This window comes from Chionomys nivalis, chromosome 2, assembly GCF_950005125.1.
Source record: "Chionomys nivalis chromosome 2, mChiNiv1.1, whole genome shotgun sequence".
In the NCBI taxonomy this organism is placed as follows: Eukaryota; Metazoa; Chordata; class Mammalia; order Rodentia; family Cricetidae; genus Chionomys; species Chionomys nivalis.
The window spans coordinates 24,608,960-24,617,634 of record NC_080087.1 but is presented as its reverse complement, the minus strand read 5'-3'; positions in this window follow the sequence as shown (position 1 = coordinate 24,617,634).

The following is an 8,675-nucleotide window of genomic DNA, read 5'->3' as shown; positions in this document are numbered from 1 at the left end:
CGTCAACATCCTTTCAGAGTTCTTTCTGTGGGGTCAACTACGAATGCTGGAAACTGAGCATTCAGCTTGAGATAGTTACTTCTCAAAGATAGTCCTAGGAGTTCGTAGACTGACTTAAGCATAGTCTGTACCTTCTGGAAACTTCGCTGTGTCTGTACATATGACAAACAAACAGCCCTGAGATGGAGTTGCTAGTTACAGCAGACTCCCTGACTGCCAAGGGAAACCCAAGAAGTCTCTCGCTCTCTTCCCAACCCGTACACTGGAAAGTCTGACTCAGAAAAAGTGCTGTGTGTGCGCCTGCGTACACGCCATGCACGTACTGAAGCCATAGTCACAATCCTTCTAAGCTAGCCGGTTTGAATACTCCTTCATTCTGAAAACAATCGGTTCATTCTAACCCAAAATTGTCTTTAAGAGCAGCAGCCGGGCTCCTTAATCTGAAGACTTTTGGTGTTGCTGCCTCTCTCCCTGGCTAATGAACATCTAAGGCTGGTGAGTCCTGAACCATTAAAAATCTTCAGGCTTGCTCCCACTGCTCCTTGGTTTGCTGTCTTTATCCTAAAGATTTTCCCACATGCGCGCTTGAGTATTTCTTCTGAATGGACAGATTATTTGTTGGAGCTTCTGTTATGTTTTTCCAACACCATCTTTTTTTCTAATTATAGAGATTTAAGCCCTTGCTGTGGGAATTTTGAGTTCTTTTCTTGGATGGGAGATAAGTTTTGGCTTTAGATTAGAAGGTCCCAGAATAACCACCATTTAAAAGCCTCCCTGTGTTGACGTTTACAGGGTTTCACTTGACTGAAGCTGTGCTCTAGCAACAGAGACAAAGTAAAAGGGGGGAGTATGTCCCAGATTTTGTTCAAGGATATCCCTTACTTCTAATCACTGTTAACCCTGGCCTGGAGAGGTGGCCCAGCAGGTAAGAGAGTGCTGATTTCAGTACCTAGCACCTGCACACACACACACACACACACACACACACACACACACACTTTGGTGGCCTGAATAAGAACGAGCTTCCTAGTCACATATACCTGAATGCTTAGTTCCCAGTGGAACTGTTTGGGAAAGTATCTTAGGGTTTCATTGTTGTGAAGAGACACCACAACCTCAATATCTCTTATAAAGGAGAATATTTAATTGGGGTTGGCTTACAGTTCAGAGGTTTAATTCATTATCTTCATGGCAGCAAGCAGGCAGACATGGTTCTGGAGAGGTAGCTGAGAGTTCTATATCTGGATCTTTCAGGCAGCAGGAAGAAAGAGTGAGATACTGGGCCTGGCTTTAGCATCTGAAACCTCAAAGCCCACATCTAGTGGCACACTTCCTCTAACAAGGCCACACCCCTAAGAGTGCCACTCCATAAGAGCCTGTGGAGTCTTCTTCATTCAAACCACCATAGAAGGAGCAGAAGGTGTAGCCTTGTTGGAGGAGGTGCACAGGCTTTGAAGTTCAGAAGTCATTTCCAGTTAGCTCTCTCTGCTCCTGTAGCTCAGATAGAAGTTCTCAGCTGCTGCTCTGGAGCTGAGCTCTCTGACTTGCTGGTTAAGAACTCAAACCCTCTAGAATTGCAAGCCCTAAATTAACCACTTTCTTTTATAAGATGCTTTGGTCAAGGTGGTTTGTCACAGAAATAGAAAGGTAGCTAAGACACATAAACAAAATTGTCTTCATAAAAATAAATCACCGGGTGGTAGTGGTTCATACCCTTAATCCCAGCACTTGGGAGGCAGAGGCAGGCAGATCTCTGTGAGTGTGAGGTGAGCCTGGTTTACAAAGCAGGTTCCATGACAACCAGGACTGTTACACAGAGAAACCTTGTCTAGAAAAACCAAAGAAGAAAAAAATAGATAAAAGAAAATAAATTTTCAAAACAGGGAAGCTTAATTCTCTATGCAAACCTGTTAGAGGCAGGGCAGTGGGCAGAATCTGAGGACATTATGGCCAGGGGCAGAGTCAAGACTTTTTGTCCCTGATGACACTGGTAACACTCCTCTAGGACCGGGGAAGCCAGGAGAGGCAGAGGTTGGGGGGCTCACGGACACAGGGAGGCTAGAGTATTTTCCAAATCTGCCTAAAAAGAAAGACTCCCTGCTGTCTTCACTGGATCTTTCCATTAACAACCAACATTTGGAAGCCTGTCCCATGGTCTACAATCTGTCAGTCTCAGAGCCCCTTCACACTGCAGTTCCTGGATAGTTCCTCAGCTGATCTGACCACATTCCTCTGCTCCGTTTATTCATTTTCCTCTCAACAAATCCTTGCTGAACATAGCCAGTGTTCAATGCTGGTATACAACTCTAAATAAGAAAATCAGGAAATAAAAAGGAGAATTAAGGTTTGCAGTACATGGGGACAGGAACACACACACACACACACACAGAGTGTACAATGGAGAGGAATAAGAAAGTGGGAAATCATTTGTACCAAGGTAATCAGGGTAGCTTTCTAAGGAAAAAGGCTAGGTTGAAATTCACACCTGCCCCTCCAGCCCAGGCTATAGTATTCTCCATTGTGCCTTGGGAATAGAGCATCTATAACCAGACAGTTTCTTTTGATTTGCAGCCTGAGTGGTTAACTTCAACCATGAGCTCAATAGAATTTAGAATCACCAGCGTGATCAGCTTCCAGGTGCTGCGGGAAGGTGTAACTACTCGCTTACTGGGGCGTGGCCTCATAGACTATTTACCTGGATGCAGAAGCGCATCGGCTCTCTTTCTCTCTGCCTTTCCCCCGGGCCCCGGTTTCGCTGGTTCGGTTTGTTTGGATCTCATCTTTATCCATCGTTCACGCAGAGAACCCTGATGTGTAAGTTTTATCTATTAATAAATACCTGTATATTCTTAGTTCTGAGCTAGTGTGTGATTCCTTTTATTAAGAGCCAGATCTCTCTGCGTTCATCCAGGCACTGCGGGAGTCATCTTTTCAGTCAGTGGATGTGCACACACCCATATTAATCATGGGCAGGACCTGGGCTGTGCCAGTGAAGAAAGAGCACTGAGCACCAGCCGTGCCTTCACCTGTTGAAGGAGGGCGCTTGTTGGTTCCTTGCGCTTAGTCCCAAAATAATCACACAGAAACTGTATTAATGAAATCACTGCTTGGCCCATTAGCTCTAGCTTCTTATTGGCTGACTCTTACATATTAATTTAACCCATTTTTATTAATCTGTATATCACCACGTGGCTGTGGCCTACCAGCTAAAGCTCTGGCGTCGGTCTCCAGTGGGGGCTCCATGGCTTCTCTCTGACTCCAGTCTTCTTTCTCCCAGCATTCAGTTTAGTTTTCCTCACCTATCTAAGTTCTGTCCTGCTATAGGTTCAAAGCAGTTTCTTTATTCATTAATGATAATCACAGCATACAGAGGGAAATCCCATGTCATTCACTGGTCTGTTCTTGACTGTCCACATAACGAGACCATCTGTTTCAGCCCCTGATGCTCTGACTTCACCACCATGATGGACCTTGACTTGGAACTATTGCTGGAATAATTTCTCCCTGATGTCACCCTTACCAGAGTATATATTATCACAGCAACAGAAACGAAACAAGACAGTTATCTTCTTACCAACCCTATCTGCCAGTTGTCTAAAAACCAACCTTGACATCACTTTGCCATTTATTCCCTCAGCCAAACGTGAAGGCTGTGCTCCACGGATCTCCAAAACACCTGCTCCACCTTTTCCGTTGTCTAGATCACCCTGCCTACATTGAACCCGCCGCCACATTTGTGAGCATAGATGATTCATTTGTCCATAGCACCTCAAATTTGGTTGCGACCCTAGCAAATGATGTCTTTATCTCTACCCTTCTTAGCAATAGGCATGCTTCCAATAGTCACCAACTGGATAAAGCCAGGTATTTATAACCAATCTCTTGATGGCTACAGTTGTTCTCTGTGTTTCGTAAGCTACTCTAGCCTAGAGGAAAATGTACTAAAAAAATAAAAATAACAAAGCAAAAATAAAAAGATTTTTTTCCCCAGAGTGGTGACACAAGCCTGTAATTCCAGCACATGAGATGCTGAGGCAGGAGAATCAAGAGTCTGAGATCAATTGGACGACATAGCAAAACCTGTCACAAGAACTGAAATGAAAACAAAACCCTCCCATCCCAGTCAACTTTTTAATCATCAAGGTAGGTATTAAAATGATAGTTTCATTTTGTGAATATTTTGAAGATTTTTTTGGAGGTAGGTTTTCCAATTTCTTCAAGTAGTTTGGAGCTGATAGAGAAGACTAGCGACTTCAAACGTTTATTTAACAGCAACAGCACAGAAAGATTTTTGTTAGGAAAATCATTTGAGGGAATCTACAGAAAAGGCCCAGCTTGCCAGAGAATGAGAAAATGAACAATTTAGGAATTTTCTGAAAGCCAGTCTCAACAATAATGTCAACAGCATCAAAACAGCAGAGAAAGAGGATTATACCTGCTTTAAAACACCAGTGATGGAGATAAAGGCTTTGCAAAGGAATCGGCTCGGTTTGTCTATCAGTGGACTGAGATGAATAGAAGACAGATTGCTACAGAAAGAAGCCTAGGGCTTTCACCCATGTTCGTTTGCGTGACTTGCTTTTTCCGTATGTGTCACCCTAGCTCACAGACGAGGGGACGGGGACTTGGGTACCCACATCTGCCCCCATCTCAAGCTACTTAGTGTCCCTGGTGTTTAAGAACGGACCCTGAATTCATTCAGCATTTCTGTTGAATCTACAATCTTTTTGACTGACAAACACAAGCAAACAAACATGAAAACTGCCCTGGCAATAGAGCCAGAATAATGAGGTCATTTTTGGGGTTAATTTACTTATTTAAACATGGTCTCACGAAGCCCAGGCTGGCCTGGAATTCTCAACGGAGGCAAGCCTGGCCTTTAACTTCTGATCCTCCAGCCTCTACCCCGTCAAGTTCTGGTATGACAGGCATGGATCGCCATACTTGGCTTCAGGCCAGGAATGTGAGTGAACGCTAAACTTCCCGAACTGGGGTGATGTCACTCCTCTTCTCTGGGTCTCCTGTGTGGTTTGAAGGGGGACTAGAATACAGAGCAAAGTAGTTTTGCAACACTTGGAACACATTTTAAGAGCTGAGGTTGAGGCCCAGACCTGCCTATCGAAAATTGTGGTCTGGCATGAAGATTGCAAGGGGTGGGGGCTAAAGAAAGAGTGAGGCTGCGCTGAACTTTGTGGAAGTTTTGCCAAGTACCTCGCAAGCTCTGCTCTAAAGTCACAGGGATGCCCACCGAAAATTGATGGACGGCCATAAACAATGCACCAGCCTTATGCTACATGAAGTTATATGTCCTGTGCTGAAAACACTGCTAGAAGATCCCCTAAAGACTAATCTGAGTTGGCCCCAGGGCTATAATGATAAGGGATAAATATTACTGCTTGGAAGACACACTGTTTTCGTTTTATTTGTTTTGGGTTCTTGTAAGCCCTGCGTTCATAAGCTCGTGCCTGTCTCAGTTCTTCACATTTCCAGGCAGGTAATATATCAGCTTGGTAGACAGCTTACCTAGTGTGAAGCCCTAAATTTAATCCCCAGAACATCAGACAGGAGGAGGCACTTAAAATGCCTTCATATAGTTTTTGTCCAGGTAAAAGATAGAGAAATGAGGAGCAAATAACAGAATGCAAAATATAGAAACTGGATTTGGGCTGGCTTAGATGAAAGTTTTACCTGGAGATATTTAAATTGCTTCCAAATTTGGTAAGAGTGTGATTTAGTACGGGTGGGGAGGATCTACATGCTGGCATCAAACACTTCTTTAAGTTCTGGTACAACCTCTTACTAGCTGGGTGAATTCGGGCAACTCTTGTTAGCCTTGCTAAGTGCCTGTCAACTGAGGCTGTTGAGACAAAGCACCATCGGTTGAATGACTGAAACCAGGAGGATGTAGTTCTCATAGTGCCAAATTCTGGAAGTCTCAAGATGGAGACGCTCTTAGTGAGAGGCACCTCAGCTAGTCTGCAGATGGCTGCTGTCTTAGGGTTTCTATTGCTGTGAAGAGACACCATGACCCCAGCAACTCTTTTAAAGGAAAAGCATTTCATTGGTGTGACTCACTTACAGTTTTCGGAGGTTAAGTCCACTATCATCATGGTGGGTGCATGGCGGCATGCAGGCAGACAGTAGCGGAGAGTCGTACAACTTGCGGTCAACAGGAGGTTGGCTGAAACACTGGGGTGGTATCCTGAGCACAGGAAACCTCAAAGCCAGCTAACACAGTGACATACTTCCTCCAACAAAGCCACACCTAATAGTGCCGCTCCCTCCTGTACTGGTAACAACTGCCTTCTTGTTGTGTTGGGGTGGAGAATATGAAACTCCCCAGGAGAATCTCTCTCCCTGTTTTTGCAGGGCACTAATTCCATCCCTGAGAGTGTCAGTATACTTTCATTTAAACTTCAAATCTCCTACAGGCTCGAAGTCTGATGACCACCACACAGGGGATTAGGGCTTCCCCGTTTGAGTTTTTTTGGGGTAAAACATTCAAATATATAGCCTAGATTTCAGTTTCTTGTATCACAACTCTTTGTAGGATTTGAGAACAAAATGTTTATAAGCTCAGGACCATAGGAAAACCAGAAGAAAGTGCACTGGCTGGTTTCAGTGTCAACTTGACACAAGCTAGAATTACCAGGGAGGAAGGAGCCTCAGCTGAGGAAATGCTCCCTGAGATCCCGCTGTAAGGCATTTTCTCATTTAGAGATCAATAGGGGAGGATTCAGCCCGGGGCGGGTGGTGCCATTGCTGGGCTGATAGTCCTGGGCTCTATGAGAAAGCAGCCTGAGCAAGTCATGGAAACAAGCCAGTAAGCAGCTCCCCTCCATGGCCTCCGCATCAGCTCCTGCTTCCAGGATCCTGCCCTGTTTGAGTTCCTCTCCTGACTTCCTTCAGTGGTGAACAGCAATGTGGAAGTGTAAGTCAAATAAACTCTTTCCTCCCCAACTTGCTTTTGGTCATGCTGTTTCCTTGCAGTAATAGAAGCCCTAACTAAGGCAGAAAGCATTCAAAAAATGTTAATTACCAGGCACTTTGGAATAATATCTGAGGGCCGAAAGCTGTCTCTTGAATCCCATGTTAGTGTTCTCAGGGCTATGTTGAGCATGCCTCTGCATGGCAGCCTTGGGACCCTTCACCCTCACCCTTAGGAGGTCAGGTACATTCTCACTATTTTACAGACAAGGAACCCGAGAAGTTAGAAGTCGTGCAGGGTGAGTGGCAGAGCTGAGATGGGGACCAGAGCATGTGGTTTTCAGTGACACATTGCCTTCTGCTGTTTAGACAAGATGTGAAATTAATTATTTAAAAGTGCCAAGAAATAAACCGGAATGGGTATTTTGCTCAGAGTTCTGAGGTTACCGGAAAGTCTGAGGATGAGCTCTGAAGGCGAAAACTCAGGTCCTGTACCTTTCTTACAGAGTGAAATAGAGAAAACAGGACCTTATCAAGGGACAAAGCCCAGAAAAGAGTGGAAGGTCCAGCTGGCATCCACGAAGTGGCTCAGCAGCTATAAGCCCAGCTCTCTGGGATCCCTGAAACCGACGTGGTGGAAGGAGAGCACTGACCCCTGCTTGTTGTCCTCTGACTTCTCTGTGAAGCATGCACACACCACACCCATAAGCACAACATAAATAAATGCAACAGAATTTTTTTTTTTGGATTTTCGAGACAGGGTTTCTCCGTAGCTTTTGGTTCCTGTCCTGGAACTAGCTCTTGTAGACCAGGCTGGCCTCGAACTCACAGAGATCCGCCTGCCTCTGCCTCCCGAGTGCTGAGATTAAAGGCGTGCGCCACCACCGCCCGGCAGAAAAATTTTTTTAAAAAAGAATGCATCATCTTTTTTCCTAATGGCCTTCATCTCCCCTTCCTCCCATCTTTCCTTCTTGATGTCTGTCCTGTCTGTAGCTCCAATATTACAAAGACCAATTGCAAAAGAAAAAATACAGCTTTCAAAGCACTGACAGGAGGAGAGCATTCTTTTGCAGCTAGAATTCTTTTGTAGGGCACCTGCCCCCAGCTCCTGGGCTTCTGTCCTCTGCTTAGTCAAGATTGTTACCATTCTCTCTGGAAGAATTCTGCTATGACCTCTTGACCTCCTCCCTAGCTTGTAGGCTTGAGGACTTGCTTAAAGAGAGAGAGTTTAGCTTTAGGAAAACAGACAAACAAACTGGGACTGAGTTTTCTTTCTTTTCTTGTGTGTGTGTGAGTATGTGTGTATGCAGGTATATGAATATTCATTTGTGTTTATGTGCATGGTATTTATGTATGCATTCAGGTATGTGCTTCGGCATGTGGAAGCCAAGGATAAACTGCAAGTGCCATTCCTCAGAAACTGTCTGCCATATATGTAAATATATATACTTACATATATATATATATTTAGAAATATATTATTTTGAGTATATGGGTGTTGTATCTGAATGTATATCTGTGTATTGTGTGCATGCCTGGGGCCTTGGGAGACCAGACGACGGCATCAGAGCCCCTGGCACTGGAGCTGCACATGGTTGTTAACTGCCATGTGGGTGCTGGGGATCAACCCAGGGCCCTCGGCAAGAGCAATTGGTGTTTTTAACTACGGAGCCATCTCTTTGGCCCCAGCTTGATATTTTGTTTGTTTTGGTTTTTATTTGTTTTTGTTTTGAGACGGGGACTCCTTG